The sequence below is a fragment of the Octodon degus genome, unplaced genomic scaffold (genome assembly GCF_000260255.1).
Source record: "Octodon degus isolate 3935 unplaced genomic scaffold, OctDeg1.0 scaffold00005, whole genome shotgun sequence".
In the NCBI taxonomy this organism is placed as follows: Eukaryota; Metazoa; Chordata; class Mammalia; order Rodentia; family Octodontidae; genus Octodon; species Octodon degus.
This window is the reverse complement of record NW_004524581.1, coordinates 18,763,818-18,781,182: the sequence shown is the minus strand read 5'-3', so window position 1 is coordinate 18,781,182 and position 17,365 is coordinate 18,763,818. Positions and strand designations below refer to the sequence as shown.

At 37.8% G+C, this 17,365-nt stretch overlaps 1 pseudogene; it reads left to right on the top strand.

The window, feature by feature from the left end:
* The first annotated feature begins 6,803 nt into the window (after positions 1-6,803).
* LOC101586963 overlaps positions 6,804-17,365 on the top strand; it is a 28,579-nt pseudogene continuing 18,017 nt past the window's right edge.

Genomic DNA, 17,365 nt, shown 5'->3' with positions numbered 1-17,365 from the left:
CCTTCTGCTTCTCTTTCTTGGGTTGGACAAAGACCTTCACATATGTGAATCATGCAGTCTACTTCTGAGCTCAATCCCATGTCTTTTTATTTTCTTTCAATACAGTCCCACTAAATTGATCAAACCAGCCTAGAATTTGGGGTCCTCCTGCCTCAGATTCCCAAGAAAATCAGATTACAGGTGTGTGCCGCCACATCTGGCTCCTTTAGAGGCACTACATTATAATTTACAATCTGGCAACTTTCCACAGCTCCTACCACACCTTCTCAGTGTGTTACTTTTGTTCACCCTGCCCCTTCTGCCTGGCAAGCCCTTCCTTTTTATATTCCACTTCTATCCTATTCTGCAGTTGAAAATATATATTTTTATCTTCATTTGAGTCAAATTCAGGAACCCAATATTGGGAGTTAAAAGTCATTCGCTGCTGCATGTATACCACATAGGTGTGTCACACGAGCACATCCACCGTGCAATATTAAATTTATCCACTTATGGGTCCATATTCCCCACAGATGCATCCTCATAATCAGGAACTATTTGTTCTTCCCTGCATGCCCTAAGCCCAGCAGTGTCTGGAATACAAATTTAGTTGATCTTTTATTACCATCTCCCAAAACCTTGCCCCAGGTGAAAACTGCCTTTCTTTGTCCCCTTCTGCCACAGCTTTTTGAACTTGGCAATGGTCAAGTCTTGTAAGATATATTTATTTTCTTGTCTTTGTAAGGCTTAAAAGCTTTGCATTTCAAAGTTGGGATTGAAATAAAAACTAAAGTATGAAATAGGTAATGTATATGTACATAATCTTTTGTGAAATTCATATTCCAACACTCCAGAACATTTGATCAATACTAGAATGTCAAAACTTAGCAAGAGTCTGAGCTGGTAAGGGTATCTCAGTGGCAGAGCCCTTGCCGAGCGCGTATGAGACCCCGAGTGCAATCTGCCACATCAACATCTACAACAATCCCTGCAATGACAAATGTGCTCGCTGGGCGCTAACTGGGTGCTAATGTCCGGTAGTAGTATGCATATGGTCTAGGACTAGAAAACCAAGTTCTGGTCTCTACATAGGAGTGTTTTGTTTAGTCTTGTCCCAAGAATCACCCAAAGAATACACAACAGTGATTTTCCATTTGTCATCACCAACTGTATTCAAGTCCCATGCCACCATAAGAGGGAAAATTAGAGCTGCATATTTAGAAAATAATTAGCTCTCAATCTAATGATTATAAGGCCTCTGTAATACAAATCTACACTCCAGTTACTGGTCAACTGATATCATCAAATTTATCCTATCTATAAGCCCCAGAGAGAAAATCAACTACTTCATTTACACTGTACGTACCCGAGTCTGTCCTACTTCCATGGTGTGCTCTAGTGTTATGTTATGGGATTGTCTTCTTTAATTAAAGATATCGTAATAGTCCTGCACAATGCCCCAGAGATATAATTAATGGCCCAGCTTTTAATTATTAAGGACTACCCCACCAAACCTGTGGGATTTCATTCACAACCATGATTTTTGTTAATGATTTATTCTTCCTTCATCATTGCTAAACCTTGTCAGATTGCTATTTCATTCATGCGCTCCTCGGCTGCACTGCTGAAATGAAAGACAATGTCAAAAAGAGAAATAGGATTCTTTTCCTAAAGTACCACCTGGAGCCTTCATTACAAATCATAACATTGACACTAATAAAATATTGCATGAGCTCCAAGTTGGGTAGGCCCTAATATCACCTCAAAAGCATCTCCTCCAACATAAAAATATCTTCTCTGACCAGACATGGTGGTGCACACCTATAATCCCAGCACTGGGGAGGCTGAAAATAGGAAGAACACTATGAGTATGAGCTGCATAGTGACTCCCTATACCAAGTACATTTTTAAAAAACTAAAAAAAAAAAAAATCTTCTAAAGCTTTCTTAATTGATAGTAATTCAACTGCCATCTGAATATGTCAGTAAGAGAGAATATATTTTATCATGTTGTATATAGTTTTGTAGTGTTTTAATTGAGGTCTATTACTTTGTCACAAAAGCAAAAGTGTTTATTTCTTTGGATATTAATGAGCTAATATTGAGATAAAAAGATTTTTAAAGGAAATCAAAGAAGAATGAAAAGAAATACTAGCAATTTAATTAGTACACGAGAGGTAAATCAATAGATCAATTTATTTTTCTTGAGACAGGTTTTCCCTGTGTTGCCCAGCTGGTTTTGAACTCACTATGTAGCCCAGGCTGGCTTCAAACTCAGTGAGATCCTCTTGCCTCAGCCTCCCACGTGCAGTGGTTACAGGTGTGTGCCACTACCCCGGACTCTTCACTTTCAACTTCTCTATATTCTTTCTTTCTTTCTTTCTTTCTTTCTTTCTTTCTTTCTTTCTTTCTTTCTTTCTTTCCTTATTTCTTCTCTTTGAAAATGAATAAAAGCAGTCAAAGAAAATATTAGAAATGCTACAGCATTTCACTAAACAAAATAATAGGAATGCAACAATAGTTGTTAAATTGTAAATTGTTGTCTTCCAACTAGCTGTTCAGATTACCAGATATAAGCATGCAAAATTGCTCACAAAGTTAAAAATAATTGAGGAGAAAAGGAATTTAAGCATGAACTGTTCAATAGACCACTAGGAATCAGCAGGATAATCACCCAAGCGATCCTGTGTATATATGTATATACATTTTTCCATTACTTCTTTATTTTCTCCTTTCCCTCACCCCAGTTGTTCCTTCCCTTTGAACAATTTCTTTCCCTTTTTGAGTATTTACTGTACCTTTCAGATTTTGTTACTCTTTCAGTTCCTTACACTGGGGAAACAATATGATATTTACACATGCAAGTCTGATTTATTTCACTTATGAGTATGGTCTGTAGTTGTATCTATTTACCTATAAAAAACCTCGAGTTTACCTTTCTTAGACCTAGTGGTGTTAGACCTGTGTAAAAGCACCACATTGTTTTTTCCATTCCTCAGCTGATGGGCATTTGGGTTGTTTCCAAGATTCAGTTGGGACAAACTGCACTGCTATAAACATGGCTGCACATATATCGCTGTGCTACAATGCTTTTAATTCTCCTGTGTAATTTATTTTCTATTATATTTATTTGCTTACATTTTAACTTTAAACATTTTCCACATCTATCTGGTTTTTCTCTCTCTCTCATTTTTCTTTGATGTAACAGACCTCAACACTTGGCATTCTCATCAGTTGGAGGATGAACACCCGTACCCTTGATGTTGGGCTCTATTACTTCTTAAAATGGTAATTTTATACCTCTAAGCTTTAATCTCTTCCGTAAAGTGGGTGCAATGGTAATTATAGGGTTGCTATATTCAGTGATGATATACACATCTATGAATTTCAACTTCTTTCATCTATTTACCTTTTTTATTTTTTAAAGAGAATAAAAAGTAGTTAAAACACAATAGAAATGATACAGAATTTCACTAACTAAAATGACAGGAATTCACCAATGGTTGTTATATTACATATTGCTGTCTTCAAATCAGTTCTTCAGAATACCAGGTATAAGCATGTAAAATTGGTGAAAAAAGCTAAGAAAAAATTTTAAGTATTACCTATTCAAGAGACCAGTAGAAATAATAGTAGAATAATAGAATAGTAGAATAATAATTATCCAAGCTAGCATATATATATATATATATATTTCCCCCCCTTCCTTCCTTCTTTCTTTTGTCCTTTTCCTCATCCCAGTTGTCCCAGACCTTTCCTTTTTAAAGACTGTATGTTCAGAGGGAGCCTATCCTTAGTGTCAAGCAGCTCTTTTTACAGAAAAAGACAGATAGTGAGCATACGATTTATACAATATTATTTCACTAGAGCTATACACCCAGTAAAAGTCCTTATGGGGCCTGGGGAGATAGCTCAGTAGAATAAGCGCTTGCCTGGCAAGCACAAGATCCTGAGTCCAATCCCTGGTACCACCAAAAAAAAAAAAAAAAAAAAGTCCTTATGTTTGGTTTTTGTGTGTGTGTCTGGGCTGGCTAATCCAATTTTTCCTAATAAACTAAACATAATACTTCAAAAGTGCTATCTATATGTATGTGTAACAAACTTCAAAAACTACAAATAAAAAGAAAATCACATTTCTCTCTGAGCACCACTGATATTTTCTGGTACTGAATTTCAGACTTTTTTTTCTTTAGTATGTGCTACGTTTATATAGGTCTGCTATACTTATACCTATACATTATACCTTTGTAAGTAAAAGGGATTACAGCAAATATTGTACTTAGTGACTTCTAATTTTCTTTCAATAATGGACTGATCTCTTGGGCCCAGGGAGATATAGCTCAGTAGAATAAGTGCTTGCCTGGCAAACACAAGGTCCTGAGTTCAATCCCCAGTACTGCAAATAAATAAATAAATAAATAAATAAATAAATAATAATGGACTGATCTCTTTTCCCTTGTGTAATTTCATTATTTATGGATGAATCCTGATTCATTATATGCCATGTTCCAGTCCAGGCAGAAAGTTACAAAATAACTACCTCAGATTTATATGTTAATCCTTCAAAGACTCAGGTATATGGGGACATGGAGGTGATCACATTCTTGAATACTGTTCTCAGGCATTTGACACTGTGGTTAAAAATCCCCACTCTTTATGTGAAGTTAGTGCTAAAATCTCTGTGAGGATGATTGTTTGCACACCAGGTACAGAAAATTCAACCAAATGAAAAGATATAAAATGCTCTTGCATAAAATAAAATTAAGGGGCCAGACAAAAAGCCCAGTAAAGTGCCTGCAAACAGGTGAAGGGGCTGGGGGTTCAATCCCCCGGCCTGCCATGCCGGTCCTGCCCGTAGGGTGCACTGAGATGGTGATTGAGACTGCGTGTGGTGGCGCACGCCTGTAATCCCAGCTCTTGGGAAGCTGTAAGCAGGCAGATCACTAGGAGACCGATCTAGTAGTGAGACCCTGAACACCCTGTAGACCCCTCCTTAAAGTATAAATAAATAAATAAATAAATAAATAAATAAATAAATAAATAAATGGCCAGTGAGGCAGCTCAGGGGACAATGCACCTGCTTAGGCAAGCACAGGGAACAGAGCTGTCCCTAGCACCACTCCTGGCAACCCCGCCTAAGGGCAGTGGTGAGCTGGCCACCAAGACTGGCCGTGGTAGAGCACACCTGGGGAAGATGAAAACAGAAAGATCATCATGAGTCCGGGCTGCATAGTGAGACCCTGTACCAAATACATAAAAATAAATTAATTAAATAAAACAACTGCAATGTAAATTGCCACAAATATATAACTTCAATGTGATTCTAGCAAAAAAAAAAAAAAAAAAATGATGAGGCTTAACTTTTCTCCACTTCCAGAAATGTTACTTCTTGTCTTATTCTGTTTTCTTTTACCACAGTTGAATACTACAGATGAGTGATCTGGAATGACTAAAGGCTTATTCAGCCCAGGGGTATGGAACAGCAAGGTCAAGAAGCCCCCTTAGAGGGCCTGGGGAGATGGCTCAGTAGAATAAGCACTTGCCTGGCAAGTGCAAGGGCCTGAGTTCAATCCCCAGTTCCACAAAAAGAAAAACAAACTTGATTTTAGGGGTTGGTGAGATGGCTCAGTGGTCCAAAGCGCCTACTTGGAACAAACTAAGCTATGCAAAGCATAGGGACCGCGGTTCAATCCCCAGCACCACATGCCAGCCAGCCCTGCCCTGCCCCCTGGTGGGCTGAGCTGCCCCCCCCACACAAAATAAATAAATAAATGTTTTTTAAAAATTAAAAAAAAAAAGAAGCCCCCTTAGTAGTTGTGAAGGCCACCTTGCTGCTCGGAACACTGCGGAGCTTTGAGGTGCATGCAACTGAGCCACACCAGCTTCTTGAGGAGACCAGCTGTCCTCATGAGACATTAAACCACTCATCTGTGACTGGATTCATCCGTTAATGACCTAATCAACTCCTAAAGTTTCCCCTATCACAACCTATTTAATATTTCACATAGGGATTAGATTCCTTATACTAATTGTGTTAGTTTTGATGTGGAAATGAAAACTATAGTGATTCACTTATAAAATAAAACATTTATATCATATATTTATATATAAATATGCATATATAATGTACATTTTATAACATATATCTAATATTTTAATATACATTGATAAACACTTATAAAAATAAATGTAATAAATGAAACGATAAAAATAGTTAACATATTCTGACTACCCCTAAAAGATATTAGCAAATTATACACATTCCATAATTAAAAGATTAAGATAGTGTTGGTGGTGCACAATCAGATAAAGATAAGGAAAAAAAAAACAGGCCCTAGAAATTGACCCATGAACAAAAATAAATATTGTGCTATGTGTTTTATTAAAAGTTTAGAATATAAGTAAGATCATAAAGACTGGTTTTAGAGAAATTGATTTGGGAAACTGATATCAACTCAGAAAAAAAGTTAAAACTGGATTGGTACTGCTGTTATAGAACCAGACACAAAGTACTGAGAGATGTAAATGTTACAAAGTCACAAACTCTCTAGGCAAAAAGGAAAAGTACTAAGGAACACCGTCCCAACTGTAACTCAAAGTGAAGAATTTAAAATCGTACACATGACATGATCTAAAAGTTAAGTTTCATATCAGAAAAAAAGTAAGAGCAAAATCCAAAAGCACACTAAGAAAACCACCTGTCTCACAGGTATAGCAGTGTTCCCAGTGTATGCATGAACTTCTAGAAAGAAAGCCCAAGCAAAGGAGCCCTTCTGGAACAAAGGATTTTAGAGTTGCAGATCTGGGAGAGGACTAGTCGTAAACATGCAGGTGGACCCGTGTTCAGGTCCCAGTGCGTGGATCCACGAAGACTCCAGAAGATTCTGTATTCCCAGTCCAGTGTAAGGCAGACGAATCTGTCACAGCCGCTGGTGAGCACGTGGAAGATTCTGGGTGTCATGGTCTAGGCTCAAGGGACATGGTGACATCCTGGGCACCACAGAGTACTTGGGAAGGCAGTATCTTTAAAGATGTGTGGTGGAATCCTCTGTATATTCTTCAGGGAGGATTACATCAAAGAGTCTGGGTAATGTAGTTCTTGGGAACGGGGAATATAACGGAACTATAGGAATCAAGGCTAGGCTGCCACAGGGAGGCTTTAGGGTATGGTACTTACTGGTGGAAAATGCTGAGGATTCTGGGTATGGTAGTCATTGCTCAAGCAATACGCAAGAAATTCTGGGTATTGCGGTCCGTAGCCAGGTTGAGGCACTGCATATTGTAGATTTGAGAGGATGTGGTACAGTCTTCAACGTACCATAGCCCTTGCGGAAACATCCCTAAAGCTCACAGTAGTATAGTCATTAGAATAGCACACTACTTTCCAGGTATTGTAGTCCTGGAGGCGCCAAGGATTCTGGGTAACGTCCTTGTTGGGAAAAACATAGGAAAGATGGGCATTGCAGGGCTACATCTGAGCGGTGGATTCTGGGTATCGTAGGCCCTGAAGACGTTGTTCCCTGTATTCTGGCTCCTGCATTCCTGGGATTGCAGAACAATTCTCGTTATGGTAGTGTAAGGGAGGTTATAGAGGATTCTGGGTACGTTGTAGTATGGCTCCACAAAGGATTCTGGGTGTGGTAGTCTAGAAGGAAAAAAATGCTGAGGATTCTGGGTGTAGTAGTCCTGCTGCCCCATGGATATTTCTGGGTATGGTAGTCCATGGGAAAATTACTATGCGAAGTCTCGACACTTAGTCCTGGGGACTGATAATGAATAATGAGTATGGTAATCTACTGAAAAATTGATGATTCTGAATATGTAGCCTTAAGCCTACTTGTAGGATTCCATCTGTGGTAGTCCAAGTGGAAATCATGCAGAAGATTGTGATTACTATTAGTTCTGTGGCCGTGTTAGAACTGTTTATGGTATCCATGGGAAAATTACTCTGCAGACTGGGTGCTCAGTTCTGCGGTCCCACGCTGAATTGTAGGTATAGTAATCTAAGGGGAAAATATGCCAAGGATTCTGGGTAAATAGTGCTGTGCACTAGCGGAGGATATTGGGTATGGTAGTCCATCCGAAAATTGTTCTGAGGCTTCTAACTACGTACTGTTGTGGCTCTAGGCAAGATTCAGGGTATGGTAGTTCAGGAGAAAATCATTCTAAGGATTTGGGGTACCACAGTCCTACAGCCAGGAGGCCCCCAGTGTGGCAGTGCTGAGCGAATAGGTCTTGGGGCAGGGTCCTGTGCAGCACTGAGCAATGAATGACTAAGACGTTCTGAAGGGTGTGACTGGCTGGGCTCCACACTGCTGCGTTCTGTGTATGGGCTAGGCTGGGGCTGCACCCCCGTGTCTCTAGCACGAGGGCTGGGCACGTGCTTGTCTCCACGGGCAGTGTAGATGCTACTGCTCAGGCTGGGGATGGGATAGGCTCAGCAACCCTGCAACTTTCCTTTGCTTTGAGAAAAAGAAGAAAGAAAAAGAAAGAAGGAAAGAAAGAAAGAAAGAAAGAAAGAAAGAAAGAATTAAGATTTAATGAATACAAATATTTCACTTGTATTTCCTACAAGTGAAATAAGTCAGACACAAGTTTACATTTCACATTGAATTGCGCTTGGGGATTAGGCTAAAATATAGCTGGGTGGTGCAGCATTTGAATAACGCGTGGAAAGTCCTGGGTTCCATCTCCAGCACCCAAGAAAGTCAACAGAAATCCATTTTTAAAAAGTCATGGATCACCTGGGAAAGAGAAGAAGAGATAGACGGGGGCGGAATGTGGAATGGGATGGAAAGAAGCTTGGCGACACTTTCTTAATAGGCAATGTTTTCTTCACAGTAACAAACAATGAGGCTAGGAGCATTTAGGATTTTCTAATCTCCACTAATAGGAAACCACTTGACGTTTGCCCTTGCAATTCTTATAGACCTTCTCATTACCACTTTTTTTGAGTGATACGAATTTGTCTCTGTCCATGGATGTAATAAAAAAGCATGTTCAGCCTAAACATTGAAAGGAACTTACATTTTGTGAGCGGCATGCTTTATCATTTAATTTCAATAAGATGTGTCGGGTTGAACTGAGGGAGTACTTGTCTGTGCAGTGCATTCCCCCAGAAAGAGGGAGACCGTCTGTGCCTGCTGGTCTCACTCTATGGGACTCACTTCTTTTTTCTTTATGCAATATCTATCTCTTGAAAGAGTTTACATCTCTTTCACCCTTAAGTCTCAAAGACAACTTCTGTATATGTATGGAATGCAGTGTTACATGATTATATATATTTACTTATCAATTGACTAAATCAAGCAAATTAATATTCATCACCTCTTGCACCTCCTTGCATGGGTGAAAATGGACAGAGGTAGTTGGGTTTACATCCCTTTGATAGTGCTCAAGCAGTAACTTTCTCCTAAACTAAAATTCAACCCTAAATGGATGCTTTTCAGTATTAATCAAATGCTTTGTCCACTTTAATATAAATAATATTTTTTCCCTGAAGGAACGTGAGTATATTTTTAAAACTATTAAATTTTCTAATGACTCATTTAGGATTTTCTTTGCCCAAATTGTGCTTTGAATATTTATAGCAACCTCATGTAAACAGCATAGAAAGCACACTTTGATTTTGCTTTCTATATTGTTTTACTCAAGATATTCCTCATAATTTTGTTTTTGTTCTGTTTTGTTGTTTTCCACACCAAGGTTTGTGTCCAGGGCCATCACAATGAGCTACATCCTCAGAAGATTTTTTTAATGTGTGTACGTGTGTGTGTGTGTGTGTGTGTGTGTGTGTGTGAATGACTGTGTTTTGCAGGCACTTCCTAAATTGTTCAGCTGCCTGACTGTGCTTGAATGCACAAGGCTGGGGTTACAGATATGCACCTTTATGCCTGCCTTCTATTGTTACATTCTAGAAGCAAGTAACCTGTGAACTCATTCTGACTCAGAGTACATAGAGTATTTATTTATACTCTACTGAAACCCTAGTTCAACGTTTATATAACTGAATCTTTTTGTATCAGTCATTTTGAGTGATTAAATTTTAATTTAAAAATCTTAAAACGGGCCAGCAAGACAGTTTAGTGGACTAAGTGCCTGCTTAGGCAAGTGCAGGGGCCTGGGTTCAATGCCCAGTACTGCATGTAGCACTGGCCCGCTGTTCAGCAGGCTGAGCCTGTGACCGAGACTGGACATGGTGGTGCAGCCTTTAATCCCAGTGCTAGGGAGGCTGAAAACAGGAGGATCCCTGGGTCCACGCTGTGCAGTGAGACCCTGTACCAAATACATAAAATTTTAAAGAAATTTTAAAACAGTTCTTGGTTTGATGGTTTATGTTGAGAAATCAGCCATAATTCTGATCGTCTTTCCATTATAGATGATGAGGGTTTTTTTGACTAACAGCTTTTAATATTATGTTACTTTGCTGAGTTTCTGAGATCCTCATTTTTATGTGTCTAGATGTAGTTTTATTTTTCTTATAGCTAATTAGAGTTCATATCCCTCACTAATCTGTATGTCAGATTCTTTAATCATACTTGGAAAATTTTCTGCTACTACCTTTGCAAATTGTCCTTTTATGTCACTAATGTTGGCCCTGCTGCTTGGTTGACATGTATCCATCTTTCATTTTTATCTTTGCATCATCTTGCAACTGTTGAATTTTTATTTCCTGGTTCCATGTCTTTGTGAAAGATGGTTCATTTCTCATTTCTCAATCACTAGCTGCAATGCTGTCTTCAAGGTCAATATGTGGAATGATTTTATGGCAGGGAAGTTGAAATCATTACTGAAATAAGCATGTTCTTAGAAATATATACTTCTGACAAAATATTCAAGCGAGAGAATTGTCTTAAAATCTATTTTAAAATGGAATGCATAGAAATCTTATGAATAGTGAGGTTAAACCCAACTACATATGTTTTATGGTAATAATAAGCTTCTCTTCTGGAGGGTTAGCAACCTACGTTTGCAGACCATAAATTAGAAAAAAGAAGGGCTGAACGGACAGTCAGCATTTTGGTCCTAGCCTTTCAAGGTCAGTGAGGGCTCAGGACATAGGCGAACCTATACTGTAACATCATGTAACTCAGTTGTGTCTCAAATTTTCTGATCAAGGAGATTATGGGGCCACAGAAAAACATGATCAATGACGTAGACTGTGCCTAAGGAGAGTCACATAGAGATAAAACATTCTCTCAGGCTTTCACAGAAAGTAAATTGGTCAAGCAATGGCCATGACTCATCCACATAGCTGACACTGACAAAGAATCTGCAAACTGAGGTACAAGGTTACAGGATAAATCCTGAGGGGACTTGACTGTCAGATACAAAAGTTACATTTCTTGTTATATAGGTCTTGTTTTATCTTGGTCTTAGCAATCCAGTGAAAAGTATAAAAATGAGGTATAAAAAGTAAAGGCATATTAATATGCTGAGCTGTGAAAGGCTCAAGTCAGCAACTTCTGACTTTGTCAGTCCTACGGATAACCCACTACTATTATGGACTACTGGACTATATTGGATTATTTTGCTGAATTCATGCACCTACAATATTTAAATGGCAATGGAATACCCATCTCCGACAAAACTAAACAATAAAAGGGGATACAAAGGAAGGATCATTTTGTATCTGTATATTCAAAACAGTTAAGATAGATATACAGCTACTTTCTCTTAATTCAATGAGAGGAAAGATTTATACTAATAGTATTTGGACAGGATATCATGTCTGTATCTCATACTATGAATAACCACTAAGAAGATAACAATATGCAATGTATTAATTATTGAAAATGTACTATTAATTGGTTTTGAAACTGTTTCATTGCTATCTTTTTCTCAATAAAATTAATAAAAAATAAAATTATTAAAATATAAAAAGCATAGAATATACAAACTCAAAGAAAACCCTATTGGAAACCATGTGCTTTACAAGTAATTACCAGGATTGGCCTACTTATTATAATAACATACACTGATGTCAGGACTTAATATAGAGGAATTTTTTAAAACTCAGAATACATCTCACTAGGACCAGAAGGGCCCTACTACAAGCAGAATGATGGGAGCTGAAGCAGGGACCCTTTCCAGAATCTCCATCACCCAGTCTGTATCACTGAAGCAGAGGATCAATTTGCAATCAATTCAGGAGACCTGCTTCTGGGCCTCTCCCCACTGTGCCTACACAATAGCTGGAAGGTTTACCTAGGAAAAAGAAGTATTGTCAATGACCCCATGCTACCCTGTTCTTCTGAGAGAACAGTACACCCCAGCAGCAGTTTCGTCTTGCCAGAGTCTCCAATCAGTAGGAAGGAATGATTTGGCCATTTGTAACTCAACTCACTAGTCAACCATAAAGGTGTCAAGGGCAGCGCATCCTCATGACTTATTTAATGGATTCCATTATATCATGCTACAAACAGCTTTAAGAACAGAGAAAAGAAGCCTCTACTGAGAGGCCTTGATTTCAGCCCCCCCACCCCCCATCAGACACATACATGCTCACTTTTCTCTAGATGTTATCAGGCACAGCACTGAGGAAAACAGGATATAGGAATGCCAGCAAAGTTCTGGCTCTCCTCAAATATTTGGGCCTCCATGCAATGGCTATGCCTCAGTCCCCTTTTTTCTTGTTCCCAGTGCTGCTTCCAAACCTAACTCTAGAACTTGTGGTCAAGATTTCCTCTATGAGCTTGCTTTATCTGTCCATGTGGCAGACACCTTCCTTGTGCTCACAGTCACTCTTGACATCTTTCTCAGCCAAGCATTCCTCTTGGAAGAGTCAAAGAGCTGGCTCACAAACACTCTGCATACCATATCTGGGAACCTGTCAGGTGAGTTCTTTTTCTTTTTCACTTATATTTTTATTCTAATTAAATTTATTGATTCAGTTTTAAAATGCATAATGATTGCATTCATCATAGGGAATTTGTACCTGTATATGATATATCTTAGTTCCTCTTTTATTCTCATTCCCCTCCCCTCTCCTCAATCTTGCTTCTTATCCTTATTTATAAACTTATTTCCATTTTATTCTTTTTTCTCATTTTTTTCTTTTCCCTTCCACTCCCCCCATTAACCTCTCCCTTTGAACAATTACTTCCTATTTCACAATATACATTATACACTTTGATTCATATTTTCACATTCAGTTCCTCCCACCAGAGAGATAATGTGATATTTTTACATGTGTCAAATTTATTGCTTTGAAGAGTATGGATTCAAGGTGCATCTATTTGCTTAGAAATATCTCAAGTTTGGGGCTGGAGAGATGGCTCAGTGGTCTAAAGCACCTACTTGGAACAAGCTTGGCAAAGCACAGGGACCGCAGTTCGATCCCCCAGCACCACATGCCAGCCAGCCGCGCCCCCTGGTGGGCTGAGCTGACCACACACACACACACACACACACACACACACACACACACACACACCATAAATAAATGTTAAAAAAAAATTAAAAAAAAAGAAATATCTCAAGTTTATTCTTAATGGCTGAGTAATACTACATCATACTTTTTTTAAAAACACACATCCTTTTTATTTGTTCATTGTTGGAAGGTAATTTGAGTTGTTTCAAAGATTCAGCTATTACAGGCTATCATGCTATAAATATGATTGTGAATCTATCACTGTGGTATGATGCATTTAATTCTTTTGTAAGGATACCAAGAGGGGAAATAGCTGGGTCACATGGAACCTCTAATCCTAGCTTTTTGAAGAATCTTCACACTGATTTCCACCAGTCTATGCTCCAACTAATAGCAGAGAATGGTTCCTTTTTCCCCACAGCTTCACCACCATTTGTTATTGTTTGATTTGTTGATAATACCATTCTTTCTGGATTGAGCTGGAATGTTATTGCTGTTTTAACTTGCATCTCTTGAATGATTAGTGATGTTGAACACTTTTCATGCATTTATTTGCTGTTTGTACTTCTTCTGAGAAGTTTTCTATTTATTAAAGACGCCCATTTTGGGAGTCTTTGTATTTTCGGGGTCTGATTTTCTTCAATTATTTGATTGTCCTAGATATTAGTTTACAGTCAGAAGAAAAGCTGCCTAAATTTTCCCCAGTCTGGGGGGGTGTCTTTTCAGGTGAGTAACTTTTCTGTGATGATGACTGGTCCACTAGAAGCTCACCCTAGAGAATCTGGGTATGACAGACACCCAAAGAGACATTTGTAAGCCTGGGCATGGACAGAAGATAAGCAAAGACAGGAGATCACAAGACAATGCAGGGGAGCACAGAAGTGTTGCTTTTTGTCTATATTCTTGCCTGGAAGGTGGAAGTGAGAGAACATTTTCTCATATTATTGCCAATCTTAACCTGCAAAAAGCCACAACTGCACTCCTGCTAATCCAGCACTGTGTCAGGCAGCAAGAAAAATCAGTACTGTGGATTAAACTCAATATATTTTGACTTAGCTACACTCTCCATCCTTTTTTAAAAGTTACGTTTATTGGTACAATTTAGACATTCATAACAATCACATTGTTAGGGACTTTGTACCTGTATGTGCTATATATTGATTCCTCTTTTTCCCATTTCCCTCCACTCGATTCAACCTATCTTCCTCTCCTTATTTACAAAGCATTGTTTCCATGTTATCCTTATTTTCTTACATCTTTTCTTTTTCTTCATTTCCCATCTCCCTATTCCTAGTTCCCATTTATTTATACTTTTGCAAAGTTAGTAGCATTACACACAAGGCTGCCTAGCAACTAATGGCTAAAATTATCCAGACAGGATGCTTTTCTCAAGACTGTTAGTTTGACTGCTTAAGGCATGGTGGCCTTGTCCTGCCCTAACACATCTGACCGGTTTCCAGATCCAGCTGCTCCCAGCATAGTTCTATCTTCACAATTACTGTCATATTGTGTCTTAGGACTCTTCCCACCTTCATTTTGGTTTATACATGTCTGTTGTAGAAAGGAAATAAGTAAATCTGTGATTTTCTGTTCTATTAAGTGAAAAAATATTCAATTTCTAATCTGTGACAACTATATAGTTTCTTCATACTGTTTTGATATTATTCTCCATTTTAGATAACTTCTAAATTTTTTTAGGTGTTTTCACTAATTGAATTGTACTTATTTTGGCTACTTATTGAATAAGAAAGCTAAATGTAGTTCCCAAAATCCCACTGTTTTCATCAGATTGCCAAGGGAACTCCATCCCTAGGATAGCAATTTAGTAAAATATTACAGCTTGAGAGTTTAGTAAAATATTTTACCAAAATAATAAAATAAAAATCAAAACAAAATTCTAAAATCCCTGTGTTATGTTGACTTGAATATGTCTTAAATACAAACTCTCAAAAAAGAATTTGTCAGGGGCCTGCCCCTTAATTCAGTTCTTTAAGTGGCTACTTCAACAAAGCAGTCAGGCTCAGGTTGCTGTGCTTCGATCCCCACAACTCAAGCCAGCCAATCATGCCCTGAAGGCATTCAGAGAAAAAAAAAAAAGAATTTGTCTTAATCATGTTTCTTGTTGATGAGACAAAATATCCAATGTCCCAAAATAAAGAAGGAAAGGCTTATTTACCTCACAGTTTATGGAGGCTCCATTCTGTAATCACCCTGGCTACAAAGCAGGGTGGTGTGTCAGAGGGGCAACAGTTCATGGTAGTGAAAGACAGCAGAAGCAAAAAGAGCCCAAGAAAGGAGGGAAGGCAAGCCTCTTTTCTTCCCTTGTATTATCTACTGGCTCAGATTTAGAGTGGATGAGTCACTTAGGTAAACTTCTAAACTTCTCAATTTCACATGATGAAACAACTGTTACAGAAGGACTGAAAATTTAACGTTAGCATTATTATTAATAAGTTTAAATTATATCTAGATAACTTGGATCTGGAGATAAAAGAAAGAAGTAAATTAAAATTAAATTTTTCATGTAACAGTGGGCAGTCAATAGAAGGCATCACGTTGTGTGCTTCTAACATCTGATCTTTGCAAAAGGAATGAAGCAGGCTTGTCATTGCTCTTTAACATGACATTACTAGATAAAAGTATTAAAGAAAGTAAAATTGATTAATGATTGTACATAGCTTATATACTGTTATATACATACACAAACTGGTGTGTATTAACATATACATTTTTTAGTTTCATTTGTTAAAGGATTTTACCATTATGAATGGATATGCACCTAAACTGTGTTGTGTGATCAAAAACACTAACCTCTCTAGTTGTAAAGAGAAACAACAATAGAATTTGTATTCTGTTACCCTGGTATAATTGCATATTTTTGGATGGCACACATGACTGTCTGCTCAAACGCTGACAAAATATCCACAAGGTACTGTACATGGTATCAGGGTAAATCCTGAAGGGATTTGACTGACTTTATACAATAGCAAAAGTTACATTTTTTAGTTACATAGGTCTTGCTTTAACTTGGTCTTAACCATCCAGCAGAAAATTGTAACCACAGGGTATAAAAAGTAAAGCTATATTAATATGCTGAGCTATAAAAAAACTCAAGTCAACAACTTTGGACAATTGCCAATTGTGCTGACAACTCACTACTATTATGGACTATTGGACTATATTGGGTTATTTTGCTGAAGTGAAGTAACTAAAATCTTTGGACTGGCATCAAGTATGAAAAGGTTCTTTAAAGACTTCCCCAAATACAGCTTCTCTAACAGCAATGGAGCACCCATCTCTGACAAAACAAAACAAAACAAAACAAAACAAAAAGGAGGATATAAATAAAGGACCATTTTGTAGTGAAAAATATATATACATATATATTTATACATATATAAATATATACTTATATGTATATACAAAATAGGATAGATATGCAACTACTTTCTCTTAGTTCAATGAGAAGAAAGGTTTGTACTGATATTGTTTAGACAAAATATCATATCTGCATCCTGTCCTCTGAATAACTACTATGAAGACAACAATGCAATGTATTAATTATTGTAACTGTCCTACTAACCTGTTGTGAAACTGTTTCATTGCTATTTTACCTTTTTTTCTCATGAATAAAAAATTGTAAAAAACAACTCAAACTTTCTACCTTAAAAACAGAGGAAGCCCAAAGTAAGTTCACTTTCAACAAACAAGTCCTTCTGTATAAAGTTACTGAAACCCACAAAAAGTAGCTCTTTCAGTCCAAAACAGAAATTCCTGTGAAGTGGTCCACTTTTAAAATCCTGCTCATTCAAAAACACACATGCACACATGCACACAAGCGCACACACCCACACCACAAACCTCACTAAATGCAAAATGGCAGTAAACAAGTCAGACAATTTATAAACCGATACACTCTGATAAATGACCTTGAGCTGTACAGAAAACCAAAACAAAGATTAGAAGACAATACCAGAGAAATGGAAAGGAAAGGGAGAAAGAAGACCATTCTACT